The following is a 15,026-nucleotide window of genomic DNA, read 5'->3' on the forward strand; positions in this document are numbered from 1 at the left end:
TTGTGTCAGCATTTCTCAAAGAGGAGCAGTGGTTTGTTTATACATGTGTTGTTTATTCAGATTTCACATATATCCTCCCCAGAATGCCTCACTCTGCCTGCCTGGGGTGAGTCACCAATTGGAGTGGGCCCATCCCCTCAGGTGAAATGGCGTGGAGAAACTGGCAGTGAATGCTGCCCTGTGAAGTGGGGCTTTGACTGTCCCATCCTTGCTTTTACCAGAGGCTCAGCCTTCAGACGCCCTCAGGGGAAGAGGGAAAGGGAGGAGGGGGCACCGCAGGCCCAGGCAAACAAGGCTGACGCACTCTTGGTAGTTTCCCAGGGCCGGTTCTTTGCTACGTTAACCTGGTTCATTTGAAAAAAAAAATTTTTTTTTCTTTTGATTAATGAAAACTGGAAGAACTCTAGGAAATTTGAGGTATTATACCTTCGCACAGTTAAATGCCAAGATGTAGAACTAGTGTGTTATTTTGTTGATAGTGCTGACGATGCTGTGTTTCAGTGAAGGAGTTAATTAAAATGAAATGATGAGTGTGTAAGTGTAATGAAAAAATATTATAAGGTAGCCATTTTAACATCAGGAAGTAAAGACAATTATAAGACTGTTCTCTTTATTTTTCCAATCTATTATGTAGTACCCCACCCATTGAAGTGAACTGACCATATGATTCATTTATTAAACAAATACTGAGTTCCAGCTGTGTCAGGTACTGTACTGGCAGAAGGTAAATAAAGCAGGGACCACACAGGTAAAACCCCTTCCACCCTGGCTGGTGGGCGGGGCAGAGAAGGAAGGGAAGACGGAAGCAAAAACAGGGTAAGTGAAATATAGATTGTGTTCAATGTTGATAAATACTAAGGAGACAAAACAATGACGTAAGCTGGCGAGTGCTGGTGGGGGTGAACGAAGTCGGCTGGTTCTTTGAACGACTGGAGCCCCGGGAAGACCTCGAGTCAAAGACCTGAAGGAAGTGAGGGAACAGAGTCTAAGGGAAGACAGACTCATCCAGAGAACAGCCCGCACAAGGTCCCTGCAGGGGAGAGAGCCTGTGTGGTCAGGGAACGGCAGTAAGAGGGCCAGTGGCTGGAATGAGACAGGGACAGCCCAGGGGGGAGGTATCAATCGTACAAAATGGGGCCAGAAAAGTACTGGGGCCAGATCTACAACCTTGTAGGCCATTGTAAGGACTTTGGCTTTTACTCGGGGTGAGACGAGAACCCACTGGAGAGTTTAAAGTAGAGAAGTGACATGGTATGATTTAACATTTAACAACTCTGACTGCTTTTTGAGTGTAGACGGTAGGAGGCCAATTAGGAGACTGCTGCAATAATCCAGGTGACAGATGATGGCTTCGACCAGCATGGTGGCAGTGGAGTGGTGGTATTAAGACTCTGGCAATAGCCCAGAGAACTTCCTGTTGGATTTAATGTGAAGTGTGATTAAAGGAGAAGAATCAAGAATGTCTCCAGTGTTTCTGGCCTGAGGATCTGGAAGAATAGGGCTACCATTTATTGAAACGGGAAGACTGCCAGAGTAGATGTGAGTGTGTGAGTGGGAGCTGGGTGAGTGGGGGGGCTAGTTTCAGGAAGGAGAAGGGTGCACTGAAAGTACGAGCAAAAGGTTTAGACATGGACTGAGTTGTCTGTTAGCCGTCCAAGAAGAGACGTCAAGTAGACGGTAGATCTATGCATCTGAGATTCAGGGAGATAAAAATGTTGGCTATAAATGTGTGTGTAGATAGTATTTAAAGCCATAGGGCTGGGACTTCCCTGATGGCACAGTGGTTAAGAATCTGCCCGCCAATGCGGGGGACACGGGTTTGAGCCCTGGTCCAGGAAGATCCCACATGCTGCGGAGCAACTAAGCCCGTGTGCCACAAGTACTGAAGCCCGTGCACCTAGAGCCCGTGCTCCACAACAAGAGAAGCCCCCACTCACCACAACTAGAGAAAGCCTGCACGCAGCCACAAAGACCCAATGCAGCCAAAAATAAATAAATAAATTTATTTTTTTTAAAAAAGCCATAGGACCAAATGAGGAATAGGTGAGTCCAAGAGCTGAGCCCTGGTGTACTCCAATATTGAAAGGTCAGGGAGATTATACGGCATGTTAGTTACATTATATACTTGGGAACAATCCTTGATAAACTAGATTTGGGTTTTCAAAGAAGAAAATAAAGGTTCTCCTACGAATTAAACAGTTACAAAGCATGTTGTGGGGAATACTTGACCCTCTGAAATATCACTTCCAAAACATCCCGGTCTAGGTACTTGGTGTGAAGTTGGCAACGCTCCCAAGATTTTGGTAAATAAAAATAAGTAGATTCCACACAGTTCAGTATTGAGCCCCCTCTATATTGACACACACTGTGATTACAAAGATGAATTTTGCATAGCATATCCTGAAATGTCCATTAGGTGGCAGAAAAGCATTCACTAAATCGACTGTAAGCCAGGTCTCTCCCTCCCCTCCCCCTCCCCCCTCCCCCTCCCCCCTCCCCCCTCCCCTCCTCCTCCCCCATCTCTCTTGCCCACTCTGCTCCTTTTGAACCCTCTGGTTTTAAAGATGAATATGTCAGTTTCATGCACACTATTTTGAAAAACAGAAACTACTGTTTTCTTCAGAAAGCCAACAGATAGCACTAGTCTGTAATATAACAGGGGTGAGCCAGGTGAATGGGGGCTTGGGGTACTTCATTTGGTTCAGAAATGTATGACTTGGGAGATGGTCTGGAAAGGAGTAAATTGACTATAATGAGACTGTTAGGGCTTATTCTTAAACTTTTGATGTGTAAGCTTTTCAGCTGGGGGCAAAGCAGGGAGGCCTCAGAAAGCAGAAAGCAAAAAAAAATCCTCCTGTAAAAAAAAAAACAAGACTTCTTAGCCCAAGCTTGGCTATTGGAGCTTTCTGCAGTACACCACATGACTAAATCACAAGTCTGTTCAATTCAAATTTATTTATTTACTTTTGGCTGTGCTGGGTCTTCGTTGCTGCACGCGGGCTTTCTCTACTTGCAGCGAGCAGGGGCTACTCTTCACTGCGGTGCGCGGGCTTCTCATTGTGATGGCTTCTCTTGTTGCGGAGCACGGGCTCTAGGCACGCAGGCTCAGTAGCTGTGGCTCGGGGGCTCTAGAGCGCAGGCTCAGTAGTTGTGATGCACGGGCTTAGTTGCTCTAGGGCATGTGGGATCTTCCCAGACCAGGGCTCGAACCCATGTCCCCTACATTGGCAGGAGGATTCTTAACCACTGCACCACCAGGGAAATCCCACAGGTCTGTTCAATTTAGAAGTCACATTTCTTCCCGCTCTCCTTCGGGCGCTGGTCCCCGAACTGGCCTGCCCATTGCAATCACCAGGGCAGCCTCAAAAATAATTGAGGCCCATGTCCCACCCCAATAGACTGTGGGTCTCGGGTGTGTCCTGACCTTGGAATTTTAAAAAAGGACTCCCAGATAATCCTAACATGAAGACAAGTTTGAGGGCCACTGGGTTTATTTAATGCTGCACATGTAAACATAACTCACCTTCCCACAACTCAAATTCGTTCCGCCCTGTAAGACAAACGCAAGAGAACCTTTCCACGTCAGCACAAAGGCTAGTTGTATTAATTTGTCATCTACCGAACAAATTCTAACACCAAATTTTGCACTACTTTCAAAACCAAAGCCAATTAAAGCAATGAAAGAAAAAGCAGAGGAATAATGGTGAGTTGTTTTTTGAAAATGTTTTATTTTCTTCTGATTGTTATAGAGCATGTTTTATTTCTCAGGCGTTGAAAGTATTTACTTCTGCAATACTGTTATACTCGGCATATTTTAAACACCAAGTTAAGATTTTTTTTTTTTTTTTTTTTTGCTGCTCTTTGGCATCAGAAACTAAGTAGTTTTAGTTTACTTCTCACCAAGGTTCTTTTGTGATACACTGCCACTAAGTCAGTCAGGGAAAACCATGAATATATCCTTTAAGACTCCTCAGAGGACCCTGGGCTGAGAAGGTTTCACATCACCTTGCTTTGGATAACAAATTTAACCCTTGACAGGCTTTTTGTAACTCTGACCTTTAACAATGGCATTGTACAAATAAGATTTGGTGACTGATTCATACATACATAAACATATGTATGTATGAATATATATTTATATGTACATTCAATCCTGTGTTTATTGCCCATAAAACTTTTAAAAAGTCAATCTGCTGGTCTTCATTTTGATAGATGGCTGATAATTGATTCACTCATGTGTATTATGATTACTGACTTATTTGGAATTATTTCTAATATTTTATTAGTGTTTTCATTAATCATGCTTTTCCTTTGCTTGCTTTATCCCCTTTTTCCTGCCTTCTGTTGGAGTGTTTATTTCCTTTTTTTTTTTCTTCTACTGGTTTTGAAGCCATACATTCTAATTCCATTATTTTGCTAGTCACCTTTAAATTGTCAGCATGCATACTTATCCTCTCCAAAGTATTCCAAAACAATACTTAAAGAGGTCAACCCCTCATATTTTTCTTATTGTTATCTAATACTTAATACTTCTTTGTTTTTATACTGTGCCCTACCAAAGTAGTGTTTTTAAGAGTCACTATTAAGAGTTTCACTTTGTTTACTTGCTCATTTACATTTGTTTCTTGCATCTCACTCTTACTTCTGCGTTCACTTTCCTTCTATTTGACACAGAATCGTATATCATTCATTATTCAGTGAAGATGCAGGAATGCTTAACTCAGTTTCTATAGGTCGTAAAATGTCATTATTTTACTCTCAAATTGTTTAGCTGGATATTGAATTCTTTATGACAATAATCAACTGTCTTCTGGGCTCAGTTGTTGCTGATTTGAAGTCAGCCTTTAGCCTCATTTGCCTTATCTATTATAAATTTTAAGATTTTCTATAATTTCTATGATCTAGGTTTGATTTTATTTTTTTACCCCTCTAGTATTCTTCATGTTTCTCATATTTGAAGATTTGTGTCTTTCTTCAAATATGGAAAATTCATAGCCATTACCTCTTCAAACATCACCTCCCCCATTATTTCTGTTCACATCTTCTGGAACTCCCATTAAAAGAATATTGAACTTTCTCATCTATCCTTAGCTCATAACTTTTCTTTCATGTTAACAGAATATGTATATATATATATATGTATATATATATATATATACACATATATACATATATATATATATGTACATATATATATCTTTATGCTGTTTATGAGAGATTTCCTCAGATTTCTTCACTATGTTTAATCTATATCCAACCTATCCTATGTTCCCGTATATTTCATTTCTCGAATTTCTGTTTGGTTCCTTTTCAAATCAACCTGTTCTTTTTGGATACTATAATGTTTTGCTTCCTTTATCTCTTTGAATATATTAACCATGTTCATTTTTAAAGTTTCATGTTGTTCTATTATTCCTAATTCTTGGATGAGGACTCTCCCATTTTTTTCATTTCATTTGCTGAACCCTCCTCATGATGGTTGGTTTCCTCATGTGATTTGTAAGTTTTTGCAGTGAGCACATCCTTGGCCAGGGTTATTTGTAGTGGAGGTCCAGTGTTCCCTGTCCTTTGAAGTCTCCCTCCAGGGTGACTTTGCATTTGCATCTGAGAGTTCTGTGGGCTGCACTGCCTTCAGGTTACTCAGCTTTGCTTCAGGTCCTTATAGGTCCTTATACCGTATGAGGGCTATGAATTTAGGCCACGTACCAGTATGGGGTCCTGGCCTCAGGCTCCAATTTGTTTTCAGGTGACTATTTCTACCCAAGATGCCAGGAGATGACAAATTATTTTGCCATTTTTGCAGGCCAACAGGTAGTTTTACTCGTCCATGTTTTGTAGCTAAGATAGTACTTTATTATCTTAGTTTTATGCAGGTAGCTTTACTTCAGCTCCCCACACTCATGGGATTTGTGATTTAGACTCTCTCCTCTCTGCGCCAGTATTAAAACTCTAGCCCCAAGGCTTGTATCTGGTTCTGAAACCCCAGGAACTATCTCAGCTTCAGCTCACCCGTATGGTTTTGAGTTTCCTCCCTTTTTCGGACACCTGGGTTAGCTTTCTTCCTTTCTTCCTTTCTTCCTTTCTTCCTTTCCTTCTCTTTCCCCCTCCTTCTTCCCTCCCTCACTCCCTTCCTTCCCCTTCCTCTCTCTGACTCTCTTTCTTACTTCCTTAGTGCAGCCTGATTTAATGTTTTGTTTGTTTCATTTTATCCCGCATTTCTGTGCGTTTGGAACAGGAAGAAAAATTCTTCCACATCAGCTCAGCCTGCCATGTTTGCTGATATAATCTTAAAATATATTAAATATTAAGACAAGAGTGTACTTACTACATTAGAACAGTGCCTGACATATATACATCATTAAGTAAGTGATAAGTACTTGACAATAGCTAGCTTTTATTAAATACTTACTGTTTTCTAAGAATTGTTCTGAGTCCTGTATGTGTCTTTACTCATTTACTCCTTAATTTTACAAGGGTGGTACTATATTCACACACATTTTCAAATTATATTATTCTTATTTTATAGATGAAGAAACCAAGACACTGGAATATTAAGTAACAGGATTTTGAACCTAGACAGTCTGGCTCCAAGCTCCTCAGCTTTATTAAGATTTAACTTAAATAAAATTAAGTCTAGATTTTGATTCGTTTTGACAAATGTATACACAGTCGAGTAACCACTACTACAATCATACTATCTATTAGAACAATTCCATCACCCCAAAAAGTTCCCTTTGCCCATTTGTAGTTAATCTCCTCCCACAGCCTGTCACCCCTAGCAAACACCGATCTGTTTTCTACCACTGTAATTTTGCCTTTTCTAAAATTTCACATAAGTAGAATCATACAGTGTCTGGCTTCTTTTACTTAGCATAATGCTTCTGAGATTCCTTCAGGGTATTGCAAATATTAGTTGTCCGTTACTTTTAATTGCTGAGCAGTATTCCGTTGAATAGATATACCACATTTTGTTTATCTTTTACCAGTTAATGGATATTTGGATTGTTTTCAGTTTAGAGCCCTTACAAATACAGCTGCTATGAATGTTCACATACAAATCTTTAGATGGATATATATATCTTCATTTCTCTTGGGAAAATATCTAGACATGGAATTACAAGATTACATGGTAAGTATATGTTTGACTTCTAAGAAACTGCCAAACTGTTTTCCAAAGTGGCCATACTAGTTGCAGTCCCACTGGCAAGCAATCTATGAGAGTTCTAGTTGCTTCACTTACCCCTCAACATTTAGTATTGTTAGTCTTTTTAACTTTCTCCTTCTAGTGACTGTTGTGATACCGCATATGGTTTCTATTTGCATTTGTCTAATGACTAATGACATTGAGCACTTCTCCTAAGTTTATTTGGCATCTGTAAATTTTTGGGAAAGTGTCTATTCAAATTCTTTGCCCTTATTTTAATGGAGTTGTTTATATTTTATAAATTGCAGTTTTTTATATATTCTGAAAATAAGTCTCTTATCAGACATATACTTGGCAAATATTTTCACCTGTCTGTGCAAAGCCTGTACTCTTTGCCACTACTTATTTTGCTCCTCAGTATTTATTGAAATGATTGAGGAATTTCCACAGGGCGATGGCCTCTTCCTACCCCTACCAGCAACTGCAGCTTTTGCAATTAATAAAGGATAAAGGAACCCTGTTGACAGTTTTGTTTGAAGACCCAAAGTTCACATTTTCACTACTAATTGAATCTTTTCTGTTTTGGTACAGAACTAAACTGTCCTCTCTTGGATTTGAAGAACTGATGAGATCACAGCTGCGATTACCTCTGAACTCTCTGTCTTTACAATCCATTGAAAATAATTAGACACATCTCTGCTATATAAACACTGTCCTGGGCAAATTGTCTTAAGGCGTCCTGTTTTTCATTTACCAGTTTTTTCCTTATGGAAAAAGACAGTTTCCAGCAGTTAGAACTAGAGAAGGGTAGACCTTCCAAAAGGAGGACTCCCAAAAGAGTTATCCATTTTGTTGACGGTGACATCATGGAAGAATATAGCACAGAGGAAGAGGAAGAAAAAGAGGAACAGAGAACAAATTCAACACTTGATCCTGTAAGCTTAGAATATCATTATTAGTGAACATGGGGGCTGAGTGAATGAGAGATTAAGGCAGATGAGGTTTGTGGAAAACACAGTTCTAAGCTAATTCCTTGCTCTCCTTGGTTTGCTTTCTACAGCCAAGTACAATCAACTTATAATTTTGATAATCTTAGGTTTCACATCTATGAGAGAAAATGGAACGTATTACGAAGCATTTTGAAACTTCTACACTGCAGACTCTGCAGTCACCACTCCTGTTATTAATTTACACTGATTTGGTTTCTCTATTTTTTTCAGTCTAAACTTTCATGGGGGTCCTACCTAAGGTTTTGGGCAGGGCGAATAGCAAGGACCTCATTTTCTAGTATGTACTGCTAAGGTTATTTTTTTCTGTCCTAAATATAGACTTACAGACCCTCAGAGTTAGATGGGACTTCCAGTGGTTTAATCCACTCCGTGGCATTCTGAAGAAATGGTCGCTTCCATATCTACGCTTGAACATTCCCAAAGGCATAGAACCTCACATCTTCAGGCAGACCCTGGCATCTTTTCTCAACTCTTTTCAGTAAATTCTATCTTCTATTCTATCTTCTTTTTTTTTTTTTTTTGCGGTACGCAGGCCTCTCACTGTTGTGGCCTCTCCCGTTGTGGAGCACAGGCTCTGGACGCACAGGCTCAGCGGCCATGGCTCACGGGCCCAGCCACTCCACAGCATGTGGGATCTTCCTGGACCGGGGCACGAACCCGCGTCCCCTGCATCGGCAGGCGGACTCTCAACCACTGCGCCACCAGGGAAGCCCTATTCTATCTTCTTTTAAAGTTCTTCCCGTTGATCCTAGTTGTCTTTTTACAAGCCAGACAACACCAGTCCAGATTCCTCTTTCATAGAGTTTCAAATATTTGAAGACAATAGTCAGTCCTCCCTGAGGTGACTCTTCACCTGAATAAACTTCCAAGTTTTTTCTTTTTTCAACTGTTGTTACCTGACACAGTCCCAAGTTCCCTTTTCATAATCACTCTATTATAAACAATTTTACTGATCCTTCCCAAGGACATAATGAATGGCCTAAGTGGCTCTTTACAAGAGACAAAATGCTAAATCTTATTTTGTTTGACTTTCACCAGTTTTTTAAAAATCACAATTGGCAACATCTAATTACTCATTTCCTTCTAACTTGTATATGCTCGTGTATGTGATGGGGGGAAACAACTTTAAGAATCTGAGCAAATATAAAATATAGCTCTTAGGAATTGATCTTCATTCATTCATTCAATAAACATTTATTGAGTACTCATGTATGCTCAGCACTGTGCAGGACCCTGGGACACAAAGACAAATGACAGTCTTTGCTTTCAAGGGCCTTAATATTCAATGGGTAATATAGGCCAGTAAACATGCCTATGATGATAATTTCTTGTTACAACCTCCATGGCAGGAGGAGTGTAGGGACTACAGACTGGGATACTCAGGAATGTTGACTACAGAGGAGACATCTTAAGAATGCTATGAAAGTATGTCTGGCCAAGGCCAGCTTGGGGACCATGAAAGTGACCAGGGGGTCTTTAAATCACATTAAAAGTAATGATAAGGGAGATTTAGTCAGATGGTATGAGCCCTAAGTGCTTTTTGATCAAGGTGGAAGGTTTGTAATTTGGAAGTTACTTTAGAGACCCAGGTGAATACTGACCTTACCTCAACCAAAATATGTTGGCAGAAGAAATGCTGCCTTCCAGAGACTTCTGTGCTTTAGTTAGGGCAAGACTGTTTGAAGAGGTGAAATGTTTTAGAGGGAAGGAGCCTTAGAGATTAGATCAGGTAAAAGAAGCAAAACTCAGTACAGCAATATGAGAGTGTGAAGGAGAACAGGGACTACAGTGATTTCTATGTTGGGCTTTGACTTCAGATGACAGGGGCAGGACACACAGGGAATCAATCTGCCTTCAGGGTTCCAAATGGAACTGTAGCCTGAAAGGGCTTCTGCCGGGGGCCTCCAGATTTTAGTGAAGGCATAAATACGCTAACAGTCTGATCTTTACACAGAGACTTTGGTTAGAGCTGGGACCCAGACGACACTGGTAGTTAATTTTTTCCATGTAAGATTCTAGTAGGTCATAAACAGGAAAACTTCCTGAGATTTATTCTAATGTTTTAGAAACTTCTCTTATGCACGTGTACTAGGCACTGTGGCAAACAAACAGATTACAGAGCTAGAGTATTTTTGAAAGGATAAAGCATATTAAAAAAAAGAATAGAGAGCATCATTTTGATGCACTGTATGAGCCATTTCTTCAGAAGTGGAATGAATCATGGGAATCAGAAAGTCCTACAATGGGGGGAGGCACATCGGAAGTCCTATACTTTTACAGGAGAACATCTCTAGGAGAGACCTTTTTGGAAACCCCTCATTATTCATGCTAAACCTTTATCCCTAACTCTAACAATCCCTGAGGCTGCAGACCACCTTGATGCTGTAACTGAAGGCAGACAAGGAAGGTCTTAAATTGCTGCTAGGAAGGAGTTTGTTTTGATGCATGGAAGGATTTCTGACATGGGTCTCGGTAACATTGGATTTAATTTTGGGTATACTTTGCAACATACTCGCAGCTGATGATCAGATGATACGCATGGGGATAGGCAACATCTGTTCTGATTGCTCAGGACCTGTATCTGTTATTAAGTATTTTGAAAATCTCCCCTGATATATTCATCTGGAGAGGATAGTTTACATGTAATCCTATGTGAAGACAGAAGATTTAACAAATTCCCTTTGAGTCCTAGGACTTTTTGAGAGTCTGGAGCAATTGAAATCTTTTGTCAGCCTTGAAGTTAAGTATAGTAATAGACCATTTGAGGGCAAGTTGAGACTTTTGGCATCTCCACTGAGTCTAAGCTTTAATTATTAATTCAGTTTACCAAAGCGTTTTTCTTTCTTCTAGCATGTGAATTCCTTGGTGGAAGATTTGCTGTCTTCTTTGGTCTTAATCAACCCAAATACCAGTATATGTTAAATGAGTACTATAGAACACAAAATAAGGTATGTGACATCCCGCTGGGGACACCAAGAGCCCTGAGATGGGAATGTTGGTTGTTCCTGATTTGGGCCCTCACAGAGGAGTATTTTCCCACCTGGTAATTCATGTAACTGCAGTCTCACTGAGCTCCCATGGTCAGACTGACTTCTTTTTCTAATGCCCCTCACCCCATGATGTTTATTCGTATTTGCCTCTCTTGTGTGAAGTTAGAAGGTCATGAGATAGTTCGTAGATGGTAGTCGAGTGTGAAGCCTGAGATCGCATAAAGGGGAAGCTTCTTAGAAGGGTGTCTCTACAAGAGGGAGAGATCAGAGGTATTGAGTTTACTGTTAAACATTTCCTTATTCCTCTCTGTATCAGGAAAGTGACAAGGAAAGTGAAGGGAATGGATCAAAGGCCCAACCAGCCAATATTCCCAATGAAAAGTGTCACCTGGAGGCTGGGGGCCGAGAGTATGGAACGAGACAACAGGACATTGCCGAGGATGGAAGTTCCACCATCGGTTCAGATGGCTCCCCACCGCGTTCTCCAGGTGCTGGCTCAGTAGCACATACTCCTTTGATCCTATGGTTCCTCCAAACTGATGCTTTCAGGGCTGCGGAAGCAGAAGTGAAGTGGATAGTTAAGCACTGGCAATCACTGTCTCCACTAAGAATGAATCATGTCACCTCTGCTTATGTTTCTTCCACCAAAGCAAGTCACATGACAGCAACTAACTTTTAGGGGTGTGGACCTCCTTAGACAGCTGAGAAAGGGAAACACTTTTTTCCAGTGGTATAAGGGATAAATTATAAGCTGAAAAGTCACTGTGATACTGGTTTGATCTCAGTTCGGCTGCCTCTTTCTTTCTTTCTTTCTTTTATTTATTTATTTTTATTTATTATTTTGATTTTTTTGCAGTACGCAGGCCTCTCACTGTTGTGGCCTCTCCCATTGAGGAGCACAGGCTCCGGACGGGCAGGCTCAGTGGCCATGGCTCACAGGCCCAGCCGCTCCACGGCACATGGGATCTTCCCAGACCGGGACACGAACCTGCGTGCCCTGCATCGGCAGGCAGACTCTCAACCACTGTGCCACCAGGGAAGCCCTCGGCTGCCTTTTTCTAACCTGGTAGCCCAGTTTACTCAAATTCTCAGTGTTCCCATGTGTAAAACAGGTTAGAATAAGAAGTGAAAATTGAGGAAAAGCACATGGCTCTAATTAGGTACTCAAATCTTTGTATCAATTTTAATTAGTAATATTTATGAAAATCATGGTTTCAAGGAGTCTGAATAGTTTGTCTCCATTAAGGAGTCAGTCTTAGTTCTTCATCCAAAAGGCCCTGCTAGTCCAATTTCAACATGAGGTAAATCTGAGAGCTTTATGACATGTCAGAAGAAGTGGCCAAGTCCACCAGTGAAGCATTGGTTACCTGCATCTCAGGTGTCAGGCCATACTAAAACTGTGTTTCTGGTTTATTTGCTATTTTGCTTCAAAATAGATCCTGTGATGAACTCTTTTTGACTTTTCTCAATTAAATGGTATCCTGGAAGATAACTACTTATTGCTGATTCTAGAGAACTAGGCAAACCAAAGTGTGATATTCATAGAAGTAAATTTTATCTAGTAAATGTTTTACTCTCAATCTAATTTTCTTTTCCACTAAAAAAAGGGAGATCACCTTGTCTTAAGGTCAGTTGCCATATGCAATCAACTGAATCTCGAGCTAAATATAATAAGGAAAACAAATGGAAACCACTGCCCAGATATTATCAGCCTGTAGCTGCAAGAGAAGTTCACATTTCCCTTAATATTAAAATTAATTCATTCCTTTAATATTAATTGGGCATCTAGTATGTGCCAGTTATTTGATAAAAGAAATTTTTACACACTGAGGTATGGGGAAGTCATTCTGGCTTATACATGAGTTAACCTGAATTTTATGCTAACTACAACAGCCTATTTGTGACCTATCACACATACACTGTACATCTGCTTTAATTATTAAAGAAAAGGGTGCATTGACCAGAAGTAAAGAATGTCCATGTTAAAAATAAAAATTAAATGTCTCTCCTCCTGGGATGCCAATACTGGTACTCCTTCACTGATAAGACTCCCTTCCCAGGTGCCAAGGCCATAATGACTCACCATGTACGTGCTGATCTGTTTTTTGAAACCTTGAAGAAATGTATCCCAGACTTGTTTAATGTTCTTTGTTCTGACAAGACATAAAACTGTGCTGAAAACCATGCTTCTCTGGAGCAGTTCCTCAGAATTATCTGAGAGGCTGTCTTCTGGCCTATAGCCCTTAATTTGGCTGAAATAAAAACTCTTTTCTATTCCTATTATAGATTGTTTATTGATTATTTTCATGGACATACTGTTATCTATCAACCAAACAGACAAAAAGCTCTGCACTCCTATTGGCCTTAAGTTTGAGATAGCTAAATTATAAGGACATCCAGTCTTTCCGTGGCCAGTCTCTCAAATGGTCCCCAATAATCTTTACCTCCTGGTATTCACACGCCATGTAGCCTCTCTCATACTGAACCAGGGTGGTCTATGTGACCTCCAGAATATGTCAGAAGTGATGTATGACACTTCTCAGATTGTTATAGGAGACTCTATGGCTTCTGTTTTGGTCTCTCTCTTTTACTCTCTTGGCTCACTTGCTCTGGGGGGAGCCAGCTGCCACCTTGTGAGAATCTTGCAGCCTGTGGAGAGGTCCATTTAGTAAAGAACTAAGGTCTCCTGCGAACAGCCAGCGAGGAATGAAGGAATTTCGACAGGTCTATTTTCCCCCAAGAGCCAACCATGGTGCCCCTAATCCTGTGAACTGGGTCCTGGCCCAGTACTGGTCCCGGGGTGGGTCATATTCCGCCTTCCTCCAGAAAATGCGCAGGACCGGCAAGCATAGTATTAATACACACACACCCCTTCAGCCCTAACCACCAACCCAGTCTTCAGTGTGGAGGGGGCCCATGCCCTGAAATCACCCTTCGGACTTGCCGCCTGACGAGACCCCAGGCTTCTCCTGCAAAACCATAGCTCTCGTGTCTCTTACTAGGGGACACACCCCTCCCCCTTCCCCCCACCCCCCCCCCCACCGCCGGCCTGCCCTTCCCCACCCTTGGCCGTGCAGTCCAGTATCCTCCAGCTCTGCCTTCAAGGGGAATATGCGTATTTGTCTAGATTAAGCCTTGTCCCTGGACATTCTACCGTGACCTGGCCTCTCCCAACCCTTGCTGTGTCCCAGATCCCTGGCCATCCGGAACTGCTCGGCACCCGCATGCGCAGTACGTATGCCGTCCGCAGACCTGGGACGGCGGGGGCGTCCAGGTCTGGGGAGGTCTGCACAGTCACCACGGCAACCCCTCACCCCCATCACTCTGAGTGGGCAGAAGCATGCTGGCGACAGTCCACATTTGAGCTTGCTGCCTGATTGGCTCCGGGCTTCTCCTGCAACCAGGGCTCCGGGGTGACTTTTAACTGGAGGATTCCCTGGCCCGCCCGCCGGCCCCGCCCCTCCCCACCCCACAAGGCATTCGGGTAAGCTTGAGCTCTATTCCCCATTGGGGAGGCTAGGGTTTGCTACTAGGCGTACGACTTGTCCCCCAAGAGTCCCCTCCTGTGTCCCAGCCTCTCCAGACCCTTTTCCTGTTCCAGATCCCTCGCTACCCGGAACCACACAGCAGGTGCCTGGGCAGTACACACCTTTTCAGGAGGCCTTGGGAAGCTGGGGCCCTTCAGGCCTCTGATGGCATAGCCTGGCCTAACCACCCGGATATACACCTCTTTGGAGGCGGCCCACTTGAAATGCATTTGATACTGGGCTGCAAAGGTAACAACAGTAATTCCCTAATTTGGTTTTGTGGCTGATGGGGCCCCGGGCCTCTCCAGGAACAAGGGCTCCCCATTGCATGTCATTCCTGGAAGCTCTGCTCGCA

This window comes from Mesoplodon bidens (genome assembly GCF_964165515.1).
Source record: "Mesoplodon bidens genome assembly, chromosome: 2".
In the NCBI taxonomy this organism is placed as follows: Eukaryota; Metazoa; Chordata; class Mammalia; order Artiodactyla; family Ziphiidae; genus Mesoplodon; species Mesoplodon bidens.